The sequence below is a fragment of the Pongo abelii genome, chromosome 14 (genome assembly GCF_028885655.2).
Source record: "Pongo abelii isolate AG06213 chromosome 14, NHGRI_mPonAbe1-v2.0_pri, whole genome shotgun sequence".
NCBI classification, from domain to species: Eukaryota; Metazoa; Chordata; class Mammalia; order Primates; family Hominidae; genus Pongo; species Pongo abelii.
Genome location: NC_071999.2, coordinates 21,494,754 through 21,519,732, shown reverse-complemented (window position 1 = coordinate 21,519,732; position 24,979 = coordinate 21,494,754).

The window sequence follows — 24,979 nt, the reverse complement described above, 5'->3', positions numbered from 1 at the left end:
TTGGGATGCTGAGGCAGGAGAATGGCCTGAACCTGGGAGGGGGAGCTTGCATTGAGCCGAGATCACGCCACCGCACTCCAGCATGGGCAAAAGAGCGAGACTCCGTCTCAAAAAAAAAAAAAAAAAAAAAAAATTCATTGATATTAGTAAAGTTTCAGGGAGCTGACAAGATCCAATTAGTGAGCAAATGTGGTGGGAAAATTAGCCTTAGAGAGGCAGCAGGTTGTTTTAGCAGCTATGAGATAAGACTGGCCTCAAGTTACAACAGGCAGTTTATTCAGCAGCTGGACGTACAGAGAACTACATTTTTGGAGCAATGTTATGTGCCCCTGAGTGCTTTTTCCCTCTGGTCTCTTCACTCTGTTTTGTTGAATAAGACAAGAATGTCGCAATTTGTATGATCAGCTTTCACAAAATCAAGATGGAATTTGCCTTTTCACTGGTTGACATCTGCCCTGACAGATACAAAAGAAATTAAGGAGGCTGAGCATGGTGGCTCAGCCTGTAATCCCAGCCTTTTGGGAGGCTGAGGGTGGGCAGATCACCTGAGGTCAGGAGTTTGAGCCTAGCCTGGCCAATATGGTGTAACATTGAGTATGCACACACACACGTGTGTGTGTGTGTGTGTATAATGGGAAGTAGATATGAAGCATTTTTGGTGCATACCAAAGTAGATAGTTGTCAGTCGGGTGCAGTGGCTCACGCCTGTAATCTCAGCACTTTGGGAGGCTGAGGCAGGCAGATCACTTGAGGTCAGGAGTTCAAGACTAGCCTGGCCAACATGGTGAAACCCCGTCTCTATTAAACAAAATAAGTTGTATGCACTGTAGTCCCAGCTACTCCAGAGGCTGAGGTAGGAGAATCACTTGAACCTGGGAGGGGGAGGTTGCAGTGAGCTGAGATCGCACCACTGCACTCCAGCCTGGAGGACAGAGCAAGACTCAAGTCTCTAAAAAAAAAAAAAAAAGTTAGATAGTTGTCTTGAGGAAGTTACTTACGTAATTGTTTGAATTGCAAGCTGAACTAACTGCTTTCTTCATGAAACACCATTTTTACTTGAAAGAGTGGCTGACAGACAAACTATGGTTAAATAGAATTGGGTGTTTGGCAGATACATTCTTTAACCAGGAGAACCTTGTCACTTCAAGAAAAACTGTTGACAGTATTTGTTGCCAATTATAAAAATTTTAACGTTCAAGCAAAAATTGGAATTTTGGAAAACTTGTGTTTGCTACTTTGAGCTTGACAGTTTTCCAATATTTCAAGAATTTTTGGGGCTGGGCACGGTGGCTTATGCCTATAATCCCAGCACTTTAAGAGGCCAATGTGGGAGGATGGCTTGAGACCAAGAGTTCAAGTGCAGCCTAGGCAAGAAAGTGAGACCCCATCTCTATGAAAAATAACAAAATAAGCTGAGCACAGTGCTGTGCGCCTGTAGTTTCAGCTACAGGCAACGCTGAGACAAGAGGCTGAGGTGGAGGGATCACTTGAGCCATGGTATTGGAGGCTGCAGTGAGCTATGATAGTGCCACTGCACACCGTCCTGGGGGACAGAGCAAGACCCTATGTCTAAATTTAAAAAAAAAATACGCTGTACTAAAAAGTAAAAAAAAAATTCTGATGAGATCAATGGTGATATTAACAAATGTGAATTATTTGTGTTATTATATAATGTGGTTTTATATATGTGTATATTTTTTGAGACGGAGTCTCGCTCTGTTGCCCAGGCTGGAGTGCAGTGGTGCAATCTCGGCTCGCTGCAACCTCCTCCTCCCAAGTTTAAGTGATTCTTCTGCCTCAGCCTCCCCTGTAGCTTGGACTACAGGCACATGACACTGCACGTGGCTAATTTTAGTAGAGACGGGGTTTTGCCATGTTAGCCAGGCTGGTCTTGAACTCCTCACCTCAGGTGATCCACCTGCCTCGGCCTTCCAGAGTGCTGCGATTACAGGAGTGAGCCACTGCACCCAGCCTGTAATGTGGTTTTATTTGTTCTTATTGGACAGACAGTCCTGAACTTAATGATGGTTCAACTTAAGATTTTTCCACTTTATAATGGTGTGAAAGCAATGCTCATTCAGTAGAAACCCTAATTTAAATACCCATACAGCCATTCTGTTTCCACTTTCATTACAGTATTCTATAAATCACATGAGACATTCAACACTTTATTGTAAAATAAGCTTTGTGTTAGATGATTTTGCCCAAGTGCAGGCTAAGGTAAGTGTTTTGAACATGTTTAATGTAGGCTAATCAAGCTATGTGTTTTCTAGGTTAGGTGTATTAAATGTATTTTTGACTTACAGTATTTTCATATATATTTTATATTTCAGGCATGAGCCACCACACCTCACCAAATTTACAATAGTTTCCGTTTATAATGGGTTTATGGGAGTGTAGCTGCATCCTAAAGCAATCAAGGAGCATTTGTATAATGCAGTGTCAACATTTTGGAAGATCCACATCACTCCGTGAACCAATATAAACTTTTTTTTTTTTGAGACAGAGTTTTGCTCTTGTTGCTCAGGTTGGAGTGCAATGGCGTGATCTCGGCTCGGGGCAACCTGTGCCTCCTGGGTTCAAGTGATTATCCTGCCTCAGCCTCTGGAGTAGCTGGGATTACATGCATGTGCCACCATGCCTGGCTTATTTTGTATTTTTAGTAGAGACAGAGTTTCTCCATGTTGATCAGGCTGGTCTCGAATTCCCGACCTCAGGTGATATGCCCACCTTAGCCTCCAAAGTGCTGGGATTACAGGTGTGAGCCACCTTGCCCAGCCCATCTGGCTTATTTTTAATTTTTTTAGTGGTGTGGTGGGGTTTTTTGTTTGTTTTGTTTGTTGTTGTTGGTTTTTTTTTTTAGATGGCGTCTTGCTCTGTCGCCCAGGCTGGAGTGCAGTGGTGTGATCTCGGCTCACTGCAACCTCCGCCCCCTGGGTCCAAGCGATTCTCCTGCCTCACCCTCCCGAGTAGCTGAGATTACAGGCATGCACCACCATGCCTGGCTAATTTTTGTATTTTTAGTAGAGACAGTGTTTCTTCATGTTGGTCAGGCTGGTCTCAAACTCTTGACCTCAGGTGATCTGCCCACCTTGGCCTCCCAACGTGCTGGGATTACAGGCATGAGCCACTGTGCCTGGCCAATATTTTCAAGTATTACAAAATCATGCAAGAGTAAAAGATCCATGCAAGGTCAGATCACTTTGGGAGGGCAAGCCTGGGCAATACGGCAAAAATCTGTCTCTACAAAACATTCAAACATTAAACAGGTGTGGTTGTGCACACCTATAGTCCCAGCTACTGGGGCTGAAGTGAGAGGAACACTTGAGCCCAGGAGGTAAAGGCCGCAGTGAGCCACGATGGTGCCACTGTACTCCAGCCTGAGGAACCCTGTCTCAAAAAAAAGAAGTATATATGTATGTATCCACATATGTATAAGGCTAGATTTTCTTCATATAGTTCACCCATAACATTTTGCTGCAGTTTGAACACAAGCAGGTATGACAATCCAGTAGTTTTCTAGTAGGCCAGGCATTTAAAAGAATTTGCAAAATGTAAAACAGTTAAATATGGTTTACTAAATTTTGTTTTGGAAAATGTGATTGTTTTTTACAAAAAAGATGCAAGGTGACACCCATTTATCATTGAATTCCTTCCTTCCTTCATTTCTTTTCTTATCTTTCCCTCCCTCCCTCCTTTCCTCCCTCCCTCCTTTCTTTCTTTCCTTTCCTTTCCCTTTTCTTTTCTTTTTTCTTTTCTCTCTTCTCTCTCTGTCTCTCCTCTCTCTCCTTTCTCTCTTTTCTCTCTCAGAGTCTGGCTCCATCACCCAGGCTGGAGTGCAGTGGCATATTCTCGGCTCACTGCAACCTCCACCTCCTGGGTTCAAGAGATTCTCGTAGGCCAGGCATGGTGGCTCACTCGTGTAATCCTAGCACTTTGGGAGGCCAAGGCGGGCAGATCACCTGGGTCAGGAGTTTGAGACCAGCCTGGCCAACATGATGAAACCCCATCTCTATTGAAAATACAAACATTAGCCAGGCATGGTGGCGCGCGCCTATAAACCTAGCTACTCGGGAGGCTGAGTCAGGAGAATCCCTTGAACCTGGGAGGCAGAGGTTGCAGTGAGCCGTGATCATGCCACTGCATTCCAGCCTGGGCAACAGAATGAGAATCTGTCTCAAAACACACACACACACACACACACACAATTAGCCAGTTAGTGGCACATGCCTGTAATCTTAGGTACTCAGGAGGCTGAAGCAGGAGAATTGCTTGAACTCAAGAGGTGGAGGTTGCAGTGAGCTGAGATTGCACCGCTGTACTCTGACCTGGGTGACAGAGTGAGACCCTGTCTCAAAAAAAAAAAAAAAAAAAAAAAAAGGCAGAAGAAGATCTGTAAGTTGCATCTCAACCTGACTAAAATTTGGCTGGGGGCAGTGGCTCACACTTGAAATCCCAGTACTTTGTGGGGCCAAGGTAGGAGGATAGCTTGAGCCCAGGAGTTTGAGACCAGCCTGGGCAACAGAGCAAGACCTCCCCACGACTCTTTTATTTTTATTTTTTTATTTTTTATTTATTTTTGTTGTTGTTGAGATAGAGTCTTGCTCTGTCGCCCAGGCTGGAGTGCAGTGGCGCGATCTCGTCTCTGTGCATCTTCTGCCTCCCGGGTTCAAGCACTTCTCCTGCCTCAGCCTCCCGAGAACCTGGGATTTCGGGCGTGTGCCTGGCTAATTTTTGTATTTTTAGTAGAGACGGGGTTTCACTATATTGGGCAGGCTGGTCTCAAACTCCTGATCTCAGGTGATCTGCCCACCTGGGCCTCCCAAAGTGCTGGGATTACAGGCGTGAGCCACCATGCCCGGCTTTATTTTTATTTTTAAAAAAGATAAACCTAACTGAATTTTAACAATGACTTAATCATTGCACAGGAGTAAGAAATGATGTGTGCTGTGTATTTCCTCATCACATCATAAAGGAAAAGATTGATAGATTTGATTACATAATAATTAAAAAATTTTGGCCAGGCGCGGTGGCTCAAGCCTGTAATCCCAGCACTTTGGGAGGCCGAGGCGGGCGGATCACGAGGTCAGGAGATCGAGACCATCCTGGCTAACATGGTGGAACCCCGTCTCTACTAAAAATATTTTAAAAAATTAGGCGGGCATGGTGGCGGGCGCCTGTAGTCCCAGCTACTCGGGAGGCTGAGGCAGGAGAATGGCATGAACCCAGGAGGCGGAGGTTGCAGTGAGCTGATATCGCGCCATTGGACTCCATCCCAGCCTGGGCAACAGAGCAAGACTCCATCCCAAAAAAAAAAAAAAAATTTTTTTTTGGCTACTCTGGGCACACTGCCTATAGGGGAGCCTGCTCCACAAGCAGCAGTCCTTCTCTAGGTGCCCTACACTGCCAATTCATTAAAAGTTGCTGTTTAAAAAAAACAAAACTGGGGCCGGACACAGTGGCTCACGCCTGTAATCCCAGCACTTTGGGAGGCCGAGGCAGGTGGATCACGAGGTCATAAGGTCGAGACCATCCTGGCCAACATGGTGAAACCACATCTCTACTGAAAATACAAAAATTATGGGGGGGCATGGTGGCGCATGCCTGTAATCCCAGCTATTTGGGAGGCTGACGCAGGAGAATTGCTTGAATCTGGGAGGCAGAGGTTGTGGTGAGCCGAGATCACGCCATTGCACTCCAGCCTGGGCGACAGAGCGAGACTCTGTCTCAAAAAAACAAAACAAAACAAAAAACTTGCCAGGCGCGGTGGCTTACACCTGTAGTCCCAGCTGCTTGGGAGGCTGAGGCAGGAGAATCGCTAGAACCCAGGAGGCGGAGGTTGCAGTGAGCTGAGATTGCGCCACTGCACTCCAGCCTGGGCAACAAGAGTGAGACTCCGTCTCAAAACAAACAAATGGTGGGGAGGTATTATGCATGGACTGGCTTTATAAACCCTGCTTTTGCTGGATACAGTGGCTCAGGCCTGTAATCCGAGTACTTTGGGAGGCCGAGGTGGGCGGATCACGAGGACAAGAGATCGAGACCATCGTGGCCAACATGATGTAACCCCGTCTCTACTAAAAATACAAAAAATTAGCCAGGCGTGGTGGCACACGGCTGTAGTCCCAGCTACTCGGGAGGCTGAGGCAGGAGAATTTCTTGAACCCGGGAGGCGGAGGTAGCAGTGAGCTGAGATCGTGCCACTGTACTCCGACCTGGCGACAGAGCCAGACTCCGTCTCAAAAACAAGAACAAAAACAAACTCTGCTTTTACTTTGTGGGAGGATAGTGAAAGGAGTACAGTCCTTGGAGTCAGAAGACCTGAATTCCACTCTGCTTTCCAATTACCTCTATTTGACCATGGCCGTAATAGGCTTCATTTTCCTCATGTGTAAAGTGATGACAAATTTGTCACTTATCAGATGGTCAAAGGATGAAAATGGTTAACATACTGAAATGAGCACTCTAAAACTATTGCTAGTAGGAATTAAATTGTACACGCTCTGTGGAAGGCAATTTGTCAATCATTATCAAAATTATTAAATAGCAGTTACCCCTTGATAGTGAAATTACAGGTGGTTTTGGTTTTATCCTAGTTTGTTTCTTCTAACAAGTAGAATAAGCATTTTTCAAATATTTATATGTACATGTATATATATATACACACACACATACATATATATATATATTTTTTTTTTAAACATCGTCTAGTTCTGTCACCCAGGCTTGAGTGCAGTGGTGCAATCTCAGCTCACTGCAACCTCCACCTCTCAGGGTCAAGCAATCTCTGACCTCAGCCTCCTGAGTAGCTAGGACTACAGGTGTCCATCATGCTTGGCTAATTTTTGTATTTTTTTTGGTAGAGATGGGGTTTTGCTATGTTGCTCAGGCTGGTCTCGAACTCCTGGGCTTAAGCGATGTGCCTGCCTCAGACTCTCAGTGCCAGGATTGTAGGTGTGAGCTGCCACACCCAGCCAATAGATATTTTGAAATATTTGAGGGCCAGACATGGTGGCTCACGCTTGTAATCCCAGCACTTTGGGAGGCCAAGGCAGGCAGATCACCTGAGGTCAAGAGTTCAAGACCAGCCTGGCCAAAATGGTGAAACCCCATCTCTACTAAAAATACAAAAAAAAAAAAAAAAAGCCAGGCGCAGTGGCTCACGCCTGTAATCCTAGCACTTTGGGAGGCCGCACGTCTGTAATCCTAGCACTTTGGGAGGCCGAGGCGGGTGGATCACCTGAGGTAAGGAGTTTGAGACCAATCTGGCCAACATGGCGAAACCCCGTCTCTACTAAAAATACAAAAATTAGCCGGGCGTGGTGGCAGGCCCCTATAATCCCAGCTACTCAGGAGGCTGAAGCAGGAGAATTGCTTGAACCCAGGGGGCAGAGGTTGCCATGAACCAAGATCGTGCCACTTCGCTCCAGCCTGAGCAAAAGAGCGAAACTCTGTCTCAAAAAACAAAAACAAAAAAATCAGCCAGATGTGGTGGCAGGTAGCTGTAATCCCAGCTAGTTGGGAGGCTGAGGCAAAAGAATTGCTTGAACCCAGGAGGCGGAGGTTGCAGTGAGCTGGGATTGCACCATTGCACTCCAGCCTGGGCACCAAGAGTGAAACTCCATCTCAAACCGAAAAAAAAAAGAAAAAGAAAAAAAGAAATATTTGAGATTTAGTCAAAACATTCCATTGATGCTAACAAAATAGGCCTCACATTGAATTATTTCAGTTTGGTGCTATATGACCAATAGTGTTTGGTGTATTTCACATGTCTCTACAAGTAATCTGCAAATATACAAATGATTTACAAATAGATTTTCGACATCATTTCTTGTTTTTTTTGAGGTGGAGTCTCACTTTGTTGCCCAGGCTGGAGTGCAGTGGCATGATCTGGGCTCACTGCAACCTCTACCTCTGGGTTCAAGTGATTCTCCTGCCTCAGCCTCCCGAGTAGCTGGGATTACAGGTGTGAGCATCCATACCTGGCTAATTTTTGTATTTTTAGGAGAGACGGGGTTTCACCATGTTGGCCAGGCTGGTCTTGAACTCCTGACCTCAAGTGATCCGTCTGCCTTGGCCTCCCAAAGTGCTGGGATAATAGGCGTGAGCCACCATGCCCGGCCCATAATGTCTTCGATAAAGAAAATTTTTTATTTGTTTTTTGAAACAGACTCTCAGTCTGTCACCTAGGCTGGAGTGTAGTGGCTCAATCCTGGCTCACTGCAACCTCTTCCCCCCGGTTTTAAGTGATTCTCCTGACCTCAAGTGATTCACCTGCCTTGACCTCCCAAAGTGTTGGTATTATAGACGAGAGCCACCATGCCCAGTCTATTAAAGATTAATTAGTAATAATATTGTCTTAATCCATTTTGTGCCGCTATAACATAATAACTGAGACTGGATAATTTATAAAGAGCAGAAATCTAGTTCTCAGATTTCTTAAGACTGAGAAGTCCAAGATCAAGGCCCTGACATGTAGTGTCTAGTGAAGGCTGCATGTTGTGGGGAGGAGGAACACTCTGTCTTCACATACACAAGGCAGAAGGGCAAGAGAGGACCAACTTTGCTGTCAAGCCCCATTATAAGGGAACCTAATCCCATTAATGAGGAAGGAACCCTCCTGCCCCTTTTTAAAGGCCCACCTCTTAATACTATCGCATTGGCAACACCTAAATTTTGGAGGATCCTCATTCAAATCATAGCAAATATGTAAAATGCTGTTTTGTCTTTGAAATTAGTCTTAGTTGTGTGATTTTCAATAGAAATCAGGCAAACAAATTTAAAAGGTATTTCTACTAAAATTACATGGAGCTAGGTACAGTGGTTCATGCCTGTAATCCAGAACTACTTTGGAGGCTAAACTGGGAGGATGGCTTGAGCGCAGGAGGTCAAAACTACAGTGAGCCATTATCACACCACTGCACTCCAGCCTGGGTGACAGAGTGAGATGCTGTCTCAAAAACAAAAAACAAAAACAAAAACGAAAATAAAGTACATGCTACAACACGGATGCACCTTGAAAATATGGTAACTGTATTAAGACACACAAAAGGACAATTACATGATTCCACTTATATGAGGTATCTCAAATAGTCAAATGCCTAGACAGAAAGTAAAATAGTGGTTACCAGGGGCTGGAGGGAGGGGGTATTGTGAAGTTTTTGTTTAGTGGGTAGAGTTTCAGTTTGGGTTGAATTAAAAAGTTCTGGAGAGGGATGGTGGTAATAGTTGCACAACAGTGTGAATGTACTTGTTGCCACTGAATTGTACACTTAAAAATAGTTAAGATGGGCTGGGCGTGGTGGCTCACGCCTGTAATCCCAGTACTTTGGGAGGCCGAGGCGGGCAGATCACGAGGTCAAGAAATCGAGACCATTGTGGCCAACATGGTGAAACCCCGTCTCTACTAAAAATACAGAAATTAGTTGGGCGTGGTGGTGCTTGCCTGTAGTCTCAGCTACTCGGGAGGCTGAGGCAGGAGAATCGCTTGAACCCGGGAGGCAGAGGTTGCAGTGAGCAGAGATCACGCCATTGCACTCCTGGTGCAGCCTGGTGACAGAGCAAGACTCCGTCTCAAAAAAAAAAAAAAAAAAAAAAAAGTTGGTAAATTTTGTGTAATGTACATTTTAGCAAAGTAAGCAAAAATAATCCTATGTACTTTTATTAATTAATTTTAATTTTTTTGGAGAGAGAGTCTCCGTCTGTCACCCAGGATGGAGTGCACCGACACGCCTCCCGTGTCGCAATTCTCCTGCCTCAGCTTCCAGAGTAGCTGGGATTACAGGCATGTGCCACTGAGAGGTGACAGCGTGCTGGCAGTCTCACAGCCCTCGCTCGCTCTGGGCGCCTGTCTTCTCTGAGACAAGCGGGAACCGGGGCTGCGCCCGGCCCTTGCGGGCCAGCTGGAGTTCCGGGTGGGCGTGGGCTTGGCAGGCCCCGCACTCCGAGCAGCCGGCCGGCCCTGCCGGCCCCGGGCAATGAGGGGCTTAGCACCCGCGCCAGCGGCTGCGGAGGGTATACTGTGTCCCCCAGCAGTGCCAGCTCACCGGCGCTGCGCTCGATTTCTCACTGGGCCTTAGCTGCCTTCCCGCGGGGAAGGGCTTGGGACCTGCAGCCCGCCATGCCTGAGCATCCCACCCCTTCCGTGGGCTCTTGTGCCGCCCTAGCCTCCCCGATGAGCGCCGCCCTCTGCTCCAAGGCGCCCAGTCCCATTGACCACCCAAGGGCTGAGGAGTGCGGGCGCACCGCACGGGACCGGCAGGCAGCTCCACCTGCAGTCCCGGTGCGGGATCCACTGGGTGAAGCCAGCTGGGCTCCTGAGTCTGGTGGGGACGTGGAGAACCTTTATGTCTAGCTCAGGGATTGTAAATACACCAATTGGCACTCTGTATCTAGCGCAAGGTTTGTAAACACACCAATCAGCACCCTGTGTCTAGCTCAGGGTTTGTGAAAGCACCAATGGACACTCTGTATCTAGCTAATCTGGTGGGGACGTGGAGAACCTTTGTGTCTAGCTCAGGGATTGTAAACGCACTAATCAGCGCCCTGTCAAAACAGACCACTGGGCTCTACCAATCAGCAGGATGTGGGTGGGGCCAGATAAGAGAATAAAAGCAGGCTGCCCCAGCCAGCAGTGGCAACCTGCTTGGATCCCCTTTTACACTGTGGAGGGTTTGTTCTTTCGCTCTTTGCAATAAATCTTGCTACTGCTCACTCTTTGGGTCCACACTACCTTTATGAGCTGTAACACTCACCGCAAAGGTCTGCAGCTTCACTCCTGAGCCAGCGAGACCAGGAACCCACCAGAAAGAAGAAACTCTGAGCACATCTGAACATCAGAAGGAACAAACTCCGGACACGCCGCCTTCAAGAACTGTAACACTCACCTCGAGGGTCCGCGGCTTCATTCTTGAAGTCAGTGAGACCAAGAACCCACCGATTCCGGACACACCACCACGCCCAGCTAATTTTTGTATTTTTATAGAGACGAGGTTTCACCATGTTGGCCAGACTGGTCTCAAACTTCTGACCTCAAGTGATCTGCCCACCTCGGACTCCCAAAGTGCTGGGATTACAGGTATGAGCCACTGCGCCCAACCAAATTTTATTTATTGTGTAAGAGACAGGTTCTCACTCTGTTGCACCAGCTGGAGTGCAGTGGTGCCATCATAGCTCACTGCAGCCTTGACCTCCCAGGCTCAAGCAATTCTCCCACTTCAGCCTCTTGAGTACCTGGGATTACAGGTGTGAACTGCTGCATCCACTTCAAGATTTCAATTTTGAGGAAGTCCAGATTGTCTATTTTTCCTTTTGTTGCCCTTGTTTTTGGTGTCATAGCCGAATCATTGCCAAATCCAAATCATGAAGATTTTGCCCTAGTTTTCTTCAGAGTTTTATAGTTTTAGCTCCTACACTTAGGCATTTGACACCTTTTGAGTTAATTGTGTATATGGTGTATGATAAGGGCCCAACTTCATTCTTTTGAACATGTATTTCCAGTTTTGCCAGCACCATTTGCTGAAAAAACTGGTCTTTCCTTAACGGTCTTGACATCCTTGTTAAAAATCATTGACGGGGCCAGGCACAATGGCTCACGCCTGTAATCCCAGCACTTTGGGAGGCTGAGGTGGGCGGATTACCTAAGGTCAGAAGTTCGAGACCAGCTTGGCCAGTGTGGTGAAATCCCGTCTCTACTAAAAATGCAAAAATTGGTTGAGCATGGTGGCACATGCTTGTAATCCCAGCTACTCGGGAGGCTGAGGTAAGAGAATTGCTTGAACCCAGGAGATGGAGGTTGCAGTGATTCAAGATCAAGCCACTGCACTCCCACCTGGGTGACAGAGCCAGACTCCGTCTCAAAAAAAAAAAAAAATTGGTTTATATGAGGCTTTATTTCTGGGATCAGAGATTTATATGAGGGTTTATTTCTGGGATCTCTATTGTATTCCATTGTCTGTACATCTGCTTTTATGCTCATATCACACTGTTTTGATTTCTGTAGGTTTGTAGTATATTTTGAAATCACGAGTTCTGAGACCTCCAACTTTGTTATTTTTCAAGATTGTTTTGACTTTTTAGGGTTTCCTGAAATTCCATATACTTTTTGTGTGTGGGGGGGTAACGGGAGTTTCACTCTTGTTGCCCAGGCTGGAGTGCAATGGAGCGATCTCGGCTCACCACAACCTCCACCTCCTGGGTTCAAGCGATTCTCCTGCCTCAGCCTCCCGAGTAGTTGGGATTACAGGCATGCGCCACCATGCCCAGCTAGTTTTGTATTTTTAGTAGAGATAGGGTTTCTCCATGTTGGTCAGGCTGGTCTGGACCAACTCCTGACCTCAGATGATCTGCCCGCCTCAGGCTCCCAAAGTGCTGGGATTACAGGTGTGAGCCATTGCACCCTTAAACCTTCCAATCTATGAACATGGAATGTCTTTCCCTTTATTTATTTTTATTTTTATTTCTGAGTCAGGATCTTGCTGTCTCACCAGGCTGGAGTGCAGTGACCTGATCACAGCTCACTGCAGCCTTAACCTCCTGGGCTCAAGAGATCCTCCTACTGCAGCCTCCTGAGTACTGGGACTTCAGGCGCATGCCACCATGCCTGGCTAATTTTTTTCTAGTTTTTGTAGAGATGGGGGGCCAGGTCTCACTTTTTTTCCCCCAGCACTTTGGGAGGCCAAGGTGCAGATTGCCTGAGTCCAGGAGTTCAAGACCCACCTGGGCAACATGATGAAACTTGTCTCTACCAAATTACAAAAATTCCCCGAGTGTGCTGGTGCACATCTGAAGTCCCAGCTACTTGGGAAGCTGAGACAGGAGGATTGCTTGAGTCTGGGAGTGGGAGGTTGCAGTGAGCCGAGATCATGTCAGCGCACTCCAGCCTGGGTGACAGAGCGAGACCCCATCTCAAAAAATTAAAAAAACAAACAAACATTTTTTTTATCTTTCAGCAATGTTTTGTAGTTAACAGTGTGCAAGTCTTTTTTTTTTTGCCTTTTTTGTCAAGTGTATTTTTTTTTTTTTTGAGATGGAGTCTTGCTCTGTTGCCCAGGCTGGAGTGCAGTGATGTGATCTCGGCCCACTGCAACCTCCACCTCCCTAGTTCAAGCAATTCTCCTGCCTCAGCCTCCCAAGTGTAGCTGGGATTACAGGCGTGTGCCACCATGCCCAGCTAATTTTTTGTATTTTTAATAGAGACGAGGTTTCGCCATGTTGGCCAGGCTGGTCTTGAACTTGAACTCCTGACCTCAGGTGATCTGCCTGCCTGGACCTCCCAAAGTGCTGGGATTACAGATGTGATCCACCGCGCCCAGCCTTAGGGTTGTCTTTTGAAAACAAATGTTTTTCTCTTCTTTTTTGTTTTTTATTTTTTGATATGGAGTCTTGCTCTGTTCCCCAGGCTGGAGTGCAGTGGCCCAATCTCAGCCTACTGCAACCACCGCCTCCTCTGTTCAAGGGATTCTCCTGCCTCAGCTTCCCAAGTAGCTTGGATTACAGGTGCGTATCAGCATGCCTGGCTAATTTTGTACATTTTTATGGAGACGTGAGCGGGTCTTGCTATGTTGCCCAGGCTGGTCCCGAACTGCTGGCCTCAAGTGATCCTCCCGACTTGGCCTTCCAAAGTTCTAGGATTACAGGCATGAGCCACGTCGCCTGATCATTTTTTTATTTTATTTTTTTTTCTTTTTTAGAGATGAAGTCTCACTATGTTGAGCAAGCTGGCCTTGAACTCCTGGCCTCAAGTGATCCTCCCATCTCAGTCTCCCAAAGTGCTGGGATTACAGGCATGAGCCATTGTGCCCGGCCTCTTTGTTTTTGTCAAGTTTTTGAGTTGTAAGAGTTCTTTATATACTTGATATTAAGCAAGACCCTGTCTCTTAAAAAAAAAAAAAATGATACGGCCAAGTGCAGTGGCTCATACCTGTAATCTCAGCATTTTGGGAGGCTGAGGCGGGTGAATCACCAGAGGTCAGAAGTTCGAGACCAGCCTGGACAACCTGGTGAAACCCCGTCTCTACTAAAAATACAAAATTAGCCGGGTGTGGTGGTGCATGCCTGTGATCCCAGCAACTTGGGAGGCTGAGGCAGGGAGAATTGCTTGAATTTGGGAGGCAGAGGTTGCAGTGAGCCGAGATCATGTCACTGCACTCTAGCCTTGGACAACAAGACGGAAACTCCATCTCAAAAAAAAAGCTATTAGTCCCTTACCAGATACATGATTTGCAAATATTTTCTTACATTCTGTAGGTTGTCTTGTCTTGATATTGTACCTCATTCTTTTTTATGCTCTTTTATTTTTTGTTCTTACTGTTCCCTCTTTTATTTGTGTAAGCACTTTAAGTAATATTGTTTTGCATGCTATATAATCATTCAAGTGCCTGAACTCCAACTCACCCTCTTTTTTCCTATTGACTCTTCCTCATGACGGATTATTTCTTTATATATTTTCTAACTTTTGTTTGACTGGTCTTAAATTATGAAAATTGAGAAAGATTCTTTGCTTGGTGAAACTTTGGTCAGTCTCCTAAACCTCCTCTTAAGCCCATCTGTGTGCTTCCTCGTAAAATCCAGTTTTAGCAAAGAACCTTGCCGAGTCAATTTAGCAAGAATTTCCCGCACTTAAGATCCTCATCCTTCACCCTCCCCCAGGGGTCTGGTCACCCTGGCCTGTCTTCTGCAAGAATTCCAGTAGGTTGGTCTAGACAGAATCTCCCTCATCCCGATGTTTCCTCTTAGTGATTTTTTGTTCACTAACTCCTGCCCTGCTCCTTGGTTCTAAATTCCCACTTGCCTGTGCTGTATTCAGAATTTAGCCCAATCTTTCCAACTGCAGTAGTTGGACCCCATTGCAGTAGTTCCTGTACTGATCTGCACAGTCCTAAGGGTCCTGAGTAAAGTCTTCCTGATGTGCTTTTTTAAATTTTATTTTTATTTTTATTTTTTTTGACAGAGTCTTGCTCTGTCGCCCAGGCTGGAGTACAGTGGCACAATCCGGCTCACTGCAACCTCCACCTCCCAGGTTCACGCGATTCTTCTGCCTCAGCCTCCCGAGTAGCTGGGACTACAGGTGCCCGCCACCATGCCTGGCTAATTTTTTGTATTTTTAGTAGAGACAGGGTTTTGCCATGTTGGCCAGGCTGGTCTTGAACTCCTGACCTCAAGTGATCCGCCCACCTGGACCTCCCAAAGTGCTGGGATTACAGGCGTGAGCCACCGCGCCAGGCCACCTGATGTACTTTAACAAATATCACTGAAACATTTTTCTTTCCTGCCAGTGGGGTAGTCTCTCTGCATTCTTTTTTTTTTTTGAGACAGAGTTTCACTCTTGTTGCCCAGGCTGGTATGCAATGGCATGATCTTGGCTCACCTCAACCTCCATCTCCTGGGTTCAAGCGATTCTCCTGCTTCAGCCTCCTGAGTAGCTGGGATTGCAGGCATGCGCCACCACGCCCAGCTAATTTTGTATTTTTAGTAGAGATGGAGTTTCTCCATGTTGGTCAGGCTGGTCTCGAACTCCTGACCTCGTGATCTGCTCTCCTCGGCCTCCCAAAGTGCTGGGATTACAGGAGTGAACCACTGCGCCCAGCCTCTGCATTCATTTTTTAATCACCAGTCATAATTTTTTCTTTCACAGAATCCATATCTTAAACTTGGAAGGAATCTGCTGCATTTCCCTAGAGAGGATTTTGTTTTGTTTTGCTAGAGACAAAAGCAGTTACTGGGGCTCATAACACAATATCCCTAAGTATGGCACATTGTCATTCTGGTTGTTTTTTAGCTGAAGGAGGCAGGAGTGCCTCAGAAGCTGGATGGTCTCTCTCTGACCTTCTCCCGCCCTCTCTATCCTCCCACCTGCCTACCTCCCCACTGCCCGATCCCACTACTTCTCCCCTAAAGCAAGCCATGACATTGAGAAAGATTACTCTCTGACTGACTTCTTCTGAAAGGAGGTCATAGACCCTTGTGTGACATGGGTCCTGCCTGAGGGAATGCTACACAGAGACACGAAGAATCTGGACAAACGGGTTATGCTGAGTTCCCCCAAGCAAACACACATTTTTCCGAGTCTTTCTCTGTCATTCAAGCCAGAATGCTGTCACGCAATCCTAGTTGACTGCAGCCTGGACCTCCTGGGCTCGAGCTATCCTCTCACCTCAGCCTCCTTAGTAGCTAGGACTACAGCTACATGCCACTGTGCCTGCTAATTAAAAAAAAAAAAAAAAATTTGGCCAGGTGCGGTGGCTCACACCTGTAATCCCAGCACTTTGGGAGGCCGAGGCAGGCAGATCACCCAAGGTCGGGAGTTTGAGACCAACCTGACCAACATGGAGAAACCCTGTCTCTACTAAAAATACAAAAATTAGCCGAGCGTGGTAGTGCATGCCTGTAGTCCCAGCTACTCAGGAAGCTGAGGCAGAGACTTGCTTAAACCCGGGAGGCAGAAGTTGCAGTGAGTTGAGATCATGCCACTGCACTCTAGCCTGGGAGACAGAACAAGACTCTGTCTGAAAAAAAAAACAAACAACTCAGGGGAACACATTTATTATAAATAGATATTTTATTTATAAATAACATTTTGAAGGATACAGATGAACAGCCAGATAAAGTACATAGGGCAAGGTACTGGGGAATGGGTGGGAAGCTGCCATGCTGTCTCTGAGCATGCCATTCTCCTAGCACCTCTGTGTTCAGCAACTTGGATGTTCATCAAATCTCATAGTTCAGGAGGTTTTTCTTTTCTGTTTTTTGTTTTTTGAGATGGAGTCTCGCTCTGTCGCCCAGGCTGGAGTGCAGTGAGTGGCGTGATCTCGGTTCACTGAGACCTCCACCTCCCAGGTTCAAGTGATTCTCCTGCCTCAGCCTCCCAAGTAGCTGGGATTACAGGTGTCTGCCAACATGCCCAGCTAATTTTGTATTTTCTTAGTAGAGACAGGGTTTCACCATGTCAGGCTGGTCTGGAACTCCTGACCTCAGGTGATCCACCCACCTTGGCCTCCCAAAGTGCTGGCATTACAAACACAAGCTACCGCGCCCAGCCCATTCAGGAGTTTTTATAGGGCTTAATCTTTAGCTTTCCCCACCACTCCTTTCTGGATGTTCCTGGTGTTGATCTAAAGGAAGAAGCTGAGGCAAAATTAATATAAGTAGAGAGTTTATTTGGGCCAAGCTTAAGGGTTGCAACCTAGGAGCACAGATTCAAGTTGCCCTGAATATACACTCTGATGAGAAGCAGTTCCAAGTAGATTTTTAAACGCAAAAAACGGGGACAGAGAGTGGGCTTATACAAAGTTGTTTGTAAAGGCTAGGTGCAGTGGTTTACGCCTGTAATCCCAGCACTTTGGGAGGCCAAGGCGGGTGGATCTCTTGAGGTTAGGAGTTCTAGACCAGCCTGGCCAACATGGTGAAACCCTGTCTCTAGTAAAAATAAAGGAAAGTTAGCCAGGTGTGGTGGCACATGTCTGTAGTTCTAGCTACTTGGGAGGCTGAGGCAGGAGAATAATTTGAGCCCGTGAGGTGGAGGTTGCAATGAGCTGAGATTGCACCATTGCACTCCAGCTTGGGGGACAGAGTAAGACTCTGTCTCAAAAAAAAAAAAAAAGAAATTTTTTTTTGTAGAGATAGGGTCTCCCTGTGTTGCCCAGGCTGGTTTTGAACTCTGGGACTCAAGTGATCTGCCCACCTCAGCTTCCCAAAGGCTGGGATTACAGGGGTGAGCCACCTTGCCCAGATAGCAAGCAGTTTAAACGATGAATACATAGCTGAAAGGAAGGAGTAGGTTATGACTGCTGTCTCATTTTAATGTCTCCCTGGGGTTGATAATTTATTTTTACTTTTTAATTTTTATTTTTTGGAGATAATGTCTTGCTCTGTTGCCCAGGCTGAAGTGCAGTGATGCTATCATAGCTCACTGCATGCTTAAACCCCTGGGTTCAAGTGAGCTCCCACCTCAGCCTCCCTAGTGGTCGAGTGGCTGACACAACAGGCATTTGCAACCATTCCTGGCTAATTTTGTAATTTTTTTTATTTTTGTAAAGACAAGGTCTTGGCCGGGTGCGGTGGCTCAAGCCTGTAATCCCAGCACTTTGGAAATCTGAGGCGGGCGGATCATGAGGTCAGGAGATCGAGACCAGCCTGGCTAACACAGTGAAACCCCGTCTCTACTAAAATTACGAAAAATTAGCCGGGCGTGGTGGCGGGCGCCTGTAGTCCCAGCTACTCGGGAGGCTGAGATAGGAGAATTGCTTGAACCTGGGAGGCGGAGGTTGCAGTGAGCCGAGATCACGCCATTGCACTCCAGCCTGGGCGACAGAGCAAGACTCCGTCTCAAAAGAAAAAAAAAAAGACAAGGTCTTGCTGTGTTGCCCAGGCTTGTTTTGAATGCCTGGGCTCTAGGGATCCTCTCTCTTTGGCCTCCCAAAGTGCTGGGATCACAGGCAGGAGCCACTGGGTTCACAGGGTTCATAATTTAAAGGATTTGCATTCCTCAGATAAAAGTGATCTTTTCTCACTGGCTGGGGCTGAGAGTTCCAACCCCCTAATCCTCTAATCACTTGATCTTTCTGGAGCCCAGCCCCAACCAGTGCTGCCTAAGGTACCCCCCTCCCTATGTCAAGTCACTGTATTAGCATAAACTCAGGTGTTATCAAAGGGGCTCATTATTAATAACAAAAGACCCTCCCATCCCTCAGGAAGTTCCAAAGGTTTTAAAGGCTTTGTGATGCCAGGGTACCATGACCCAAGCCTGTAATCCCAGCACTTGGTGAGGCTGAGCTAGGAGGACCCTTTGAGATGAGGAGTTTGAGGATGCAGTGAACTATGATCCTGCCAGTGCACTCCAGCCTGAGACTCAAAATAAATAGATAAATAAAATAAAATAAAATAAAATAAAAATAAAGCTCCATGACAGGAAGTGGGGACAAAGCCCAAGTATATTTCATATTATACCAGGGTGTATTTCTCTTATTCTTTTGGGAATTTAGCTTTGCATGTAAAGGATTTATTTTCTAGTTTTTCCAGCATTTCTTGGTAGTTTTAGCAATCAAGTTTCTCATTATGTCTTGACAAGATCTTCCCGAAAGCAAAAGTGTGACTTAAATTTAAAATACATCTCTGAGCTAGGTGCAGTGGATTGTGCCTGCAATTCCAGCACTTTTGGGAGGCCAAGGTGGGAGGATTGCTTGAGCCTAGGAGTTCGAGACCAGCCTGGGCAACATGTAAAGACAACATCACAAAGCAGGGCGCAGTGGCTGAAGCCTGTAATTCCAGCACTTTGGGAGGACAAGGTGGTTGGATCACGATGTCAGGAGTTTGAGACCAGCCTGGCCAACATGGTGAAACCACATCTCTACTAAAAATATAAAAAAATTAGCAGGGCATATTGGTGCGGGCCTGTAATCCCAGCTACTTTGGAAGCTGAGGCAGGAAAATCGCTTGAACCCGGGAGGTGGATGTTGCAGTGACCGATATCGCACCACTGCACTCCAGCCTAGGCAAAAGAGCAAGACACCATCTCAAAAAACAAACAACAACAACAACAAAAAAAACCCCAAAAAGCACACTACTAAAAAAATTAAAAATAAGCCAGATGGACTGGGCAAAGTGGCTCATGCCTGTAATCTCAGCACTTTGGAGGCCGAGGCAGGCAGATCACCTGAGGTCGGGAATTTGAGACTAGCCTGATAGACATGGAGAAACCCCATTTCTACTAAAAATACAAAATTAGCCAGGCGTGGTGGCACATGCCTGTAATCCCAGCTACTCCAGAGGCTGAGGCAGGATAATCGCTTGAACCTGGGAGGCGGAGGTTGCAGTGAGCTGAGATCACGCCATTGCACTCCAACTTGGGCAACAAGAGTGAAATCCCGTCTCAAAAAAAAAAAAAAAAAAAGCCAGATGTGGTGGCACATGCTTGTAGTCCCAGGAACTTGGGAGGCTGAGGCAGGAGGATCATTTGAGCCTGGGGGAGTTGAGGCACAGTGAACTGTGATGGTACCACTGCACTCCAGCCTGGAGTGACAGGGAGATACTGTCTAAAAAGATAATAATAATATGATAAAATACATCACTGCTCTCTAGAGAATAGATGTTAGTACTTCTCTGGGGAAAATTAATAAAAATAATCAAAACAAACAAGAAAGAGAAAGGACGTTAGCAGAGCAGGAGGGGAAGCAAGAAGATAATTAGCAGAGTACTTCAGTAGTTATCAGATAATGGCTAGTAGTTATTAGATGATGATGAGTTGGCTTAGAATGTGTTCAGGATATATTTTGAAAGCAGAGCCAACAGGATTTGCTGATTGGATATTGTTGCTGTAGTAAGAACAGGAGTAAAGTAAGACCTCTAGTTTGATGGTTTGAAGATGTGGATGAATAGCAGTGCCATTCATGAAACCGTAAGGACTGGGTCCAGAAAGGTCTGTGAAGAGATCACCCACAGTCTTGGTCTGGACACTTTACATTTGAGATGCTCGGCATCCAGGTATACATGTAAAGTAACTAGGGGGCAACTTTGACTAGTGATTTTATTTTATTTATTTATTATTATTATTTTTTGAGACGGAGTTTTGCTCTTGTTGCCCAGGCTGGAGTGCAATGGCGCGATCTTGGCTCACCGCAATCTCTGCCTCTCGGGTCCAAGCAATTCTCCTGCCTTGGCCTCCCGAGTAGCTGGGATTACAGGTGGCCGACACCATGCCCAGCTTATTTTGTACTTTATTAGTAGAGACAGGGTTTCTCCATGTTGGTCAGGCTGCTCTCAAACTCCCGACCTCAGATGATCCACCCGTCTCAGCCTCCCAAAGTGCCGGGATTACAGGCGTTAGCCACCGCACCTGGCCTATTTTATTTTCTATAGCCTCATAACAGAGGTGAGACTAGTGATTTTAGAGCCACACTTCCTGGCTTCTGTTTTTATTATTTTAATTACTTATTATTATTATTAATTTTGTTTTTTTTGGGGGGGTTGTTTGTTTTGTTTTTATTATTATTATTTTTTGAGTCTCGCTCTGTTGCTCAGGCTGGAGTGCAGTGGCACGATCTTGGCTGACTGCAAACCTCCACCTCCTGGCTTCAAGCGATTCTCCCAGTAGTTGCTTCAGCTCCTGCTTCAGCCTCCCCGGTAGCTGGGATTACAGGTGTCTGCCACCATGCCCAGCTGTTTTTTGTATTTTAGTAGAGATGGGGTTTCACCATGTTGGGCAGCTGGTCTCGAACTCCTGGCCTCAAGTGATCCACCTGTCTTGGCTTCCCAAAGTGCTGGGACTACAGGCATGAGCCACCATGCTGGCTGCTTCCCATACATTTTGTTTAACAATTCATATCCTAGCTCAACTTTTTTTTTTTTTTTTTTTTTTTTTTGATGAGATAGGGTCTCACTCTGTCACCCAGACTGGAGTGCAGTGGAGCGATCTCAGCTTATTGCAACCTTGGCCTCCCAGGCTCAAGCAATTCTCCTGCCTCAGCCTCCCGAGTAGCTGGGATTACAGGCGCACACCATTACTGCCTGGCTAATTTTTTGTATTTTTAGTAGAGACAGGGTTTCACCATGTTGGTCAGGCTGGTCTTGAACTCCTGACTTCAAATGATCCCAGCCTCAGCCTCCCAAAGTGTTGGGATTACAGGAGTGAGCCAAGGCGCCTGGGCTTGAGCCACCTCATCCAGCCTTCAATTTCGTATTAATTATGTGATCTTTGGCAAGTTACTTAGCATCTCTTTGTCCTAGGTTTTTTCTTTTTTCTTTTTCTTTTTCTTTTTGAGACAGAGTCTTGCTCGGTCGCTCAGGCTGGAGTGCAGTGGTGCTGGCTCAGCTCACTGCAAGCTCCGCCTCCCGGGTTCACTCACGCCATTCTCCTGCCTCAGCCTCCCCAGTAGCTGAGACTATGGGTGCCCGCCACCACGCCCGGCTAATTTTTTTGTATTTTTAGTAGAGACGAGGTTTCACCATGTTAGCCAGGATGGTCTCGATCTCCTGACCTCATGATCCACCTGCCTCGGTCTCCCAAAGTGCTGGGATTACAAGCATGAGCCACCGTGCCCGGCGTGTCCTAGGTTTTCTCATCTGTAAAAGGTGATAATAGGCCAGGTATGGTGGCTCACACCTGTAATCCCAGCACTTTGGTAGGCCGAGGCAGGCAGATCACCTGAGATCAGGAGTTTGAGACCAGCCTGGCCAGCATGGTGAAACCCTGTCTCTATTAAAGATACAAAAATTAGCCAGCCGTGGTGTCCTGTGCCTGTAATCCCAGCTATTTGGGAGGCTGAGGCAAGAGAATCACTTGATCCTGGGAGGCAGAGGTTGCAGTGAACTGAGATTGCGCCACTGGGCTCCAGCCTGGGCGACAGAGTGAGACTCCGTCCCAGAAAAAATCATAATAATAATGCCTGGCACATTTTGTGTTGTCACTGGGAATGGGTGCTACTGGCATCCAGTGGGTAGAAGCCAGGGATGCTGCTCAACATTCCCTTACAATAAATAATCATTTGGTCAAAATGTCTATAGTGTCAAGATTTAGAAAACCAACTCTAATGCATCTGAGGCACACTAGTGTGCAGGTCTGACCTGGGAAATCAGTGTAGCTGAAGAGGAGAGGAGAGCTACGGTTCTCTTGACTCTCTCAGGAGTCAAGATTCTTGAGAGAGGCAGAGGGACTGAGAAGTAGCCAGTGAGGCAGGAATAGCACAGAAGAGTGTGACAGGAGTAATGACAGAACAGTTTCAAGAAGGGGGCAGGAAAGTGATTAATGATAACACTGACTAATATTTATTTATTTATTTATTTATTTTGAGACGGAGTCTCACTCTGACACCCAGGCTGGAGTACAGTGGCATGATCTTGGCTCACTGCATCCTCCACCTCCCCGGTTCGAGGGATTCTTGTGCCTCAGCCTCCTGACTAGCTGGGATTACAGATGCCTACCACCACTCCCGGCTAATTTTTGTATTTTTAGTAGAGACGAAGTGTCACTATGTTGGCCAGGCTGCTCTGGAACTCCTGACCTCAAGTGATCCACTCCCACTCCCACTTCCACTCCCAAAGGGAGGGACCCACCTCCCACTCCCAAAGTGCTGGGATTACAGGCGTAAACCACCGTGCCCAGCTACACTGACTAATATTTATGATGGCAGAACATTTTCTTTTTCTTTTTTTTTTTTGAGACGGAGTCTCGCTCTGTCACCCAGGCTGGAGTGCAGTGGCACGATCTCGGCCTACTGCAAGCTCTGCCTCCCGGGTTCACACCATTCTCCTGCCTCAGCCTCCCGAGTAGCTGGGACTTCAGGCGCCTGTCACCACGCCTGGCTAATTTTTTATGTTTTTAATGGAGACGGGGTTTCACCGTGTTAGCCAGGATTGTCTCGATCTGATCTCGTGATCCGCCCGCTTCGGCCTTCCAAAGTGCTGGGATTACAGGCGTGAGCCACCGCACCCGACCAAGTACTTTAATTAAGTATTTATTTATTTATTTATTTATTTATTTATTTATTTATTTGAGACAGAGTCCCACTGCAAAGCCCAGGCTGGAGTGCAGTGGTGCGATATTGGCTCACTGCAACCTCCACCTCCAGTGTTCAAGCGATTCTCCTGCCTCACCCTCCCGAGCAGCTGGGATTACAGGCTCCCGCCACCACACCTGGCTAATTTTTGTATTTTTAGTAGAGATGGGGTTTCGCCATATTGGCCAGGCTGGTCTTGAACTCCTGACCTCAAGTGATCTGCCTGCCTCGGCCTCCCAAAGTGCTGAAATTACAGGCATGATCCACTGAGCCCAGCCTTAGTTAAGCATTTAATATGCACAATACCTCTGTGAAGTAGGTATTATGCCCATTTTATAGTTGAATAAGCCAAAGCAAAGATCTATAAATGTCAAATGCTGCTAAAAGGTTGACTGGAGGAAGATCTGAGATTTGAATAAGGGGTCTGGCAAGGTGGAGGATGTTGCTGACTATGACAAAGAAGGGTTCAGAAGAATGAAATGGTGGGGGCAGAAGACTCATTACTGTGGCCCAAGAAGAAAATAAATGATGAACAATTGGAGACATATAATGCAGAAACTCTTTTTTTTTTTTTAAACGGAGTCTCGCTCTGTTGCCCAGGCTGGAGTGCACTGGCATGATCTTGGCTCACTGCAACCTCCGCCTCCTGGGTTCAAGAGATTCCCATGCCTCAGCCTCTCGAGTAGCTGAGATTACAGGCACCCGACACCACGCCAGGCTAATTTTTGGTAACTTTAGTACAGACAGGGTTTCACCATGTTGGCCAGGCTGGTCTCAAACTTCTAATGTCAGGTGACCCACCTGCCTCGGCCTCCCAAAGTGCTGGGATTACAGGCGTGAGCCACTGAGTCCAGCCAAAACTCTTTTTTTTTTTTTTTGAGACGAAGTTTCGCTCTGTCGCCCAGGCTGGAGTGCAGTGGCGTGATTTTGGCTCACTGCAAGCTCCAGTTCCTGGGTTCACACCATTGTCCTGCCTCAGTCTCCCCAGTAGCTGGGATTACAGGTGCCTGCCAGCATGCCCAGCTAATTTTTGTATTTTTAGTAGAGATGGGGTTTCACCTTGTTAGCCAGGATGGTCTTAATATCCTGACCTCGTGATCCGCCAGCCTCGGCTTCCCAAAGTGCTGGGATTACAGGTGTGAGCCACCACACCCGGCCTTTTTTGTATTTTTAGTAGAGACAGGGTTTCACTATGTTGGCCAGGCTGGTCTCGAACTCCTGACCTCAGGTGATCCACCTGCCTCGGCCCCCCAAAGTGCTGGGATTACAGGCATGAGCCAGCGTGCCCGGCCTATTTGTGGTAATGCATTTAAAGAGAGTTCAGAATAGTATTACAGGGAGAGCAGGGAGAGACATGTGGTCTAGGGAGGGACTAGTGAGCATGAGAGTGAGAGTTTGAGTTGGGATGACCTTGTTGGAGTTGGGATTTTTGTCAAAGAAAGGAAGGGAAATGGTCTTGAAGTTGAAAGGGATCAAGAAGCTTCTATTCT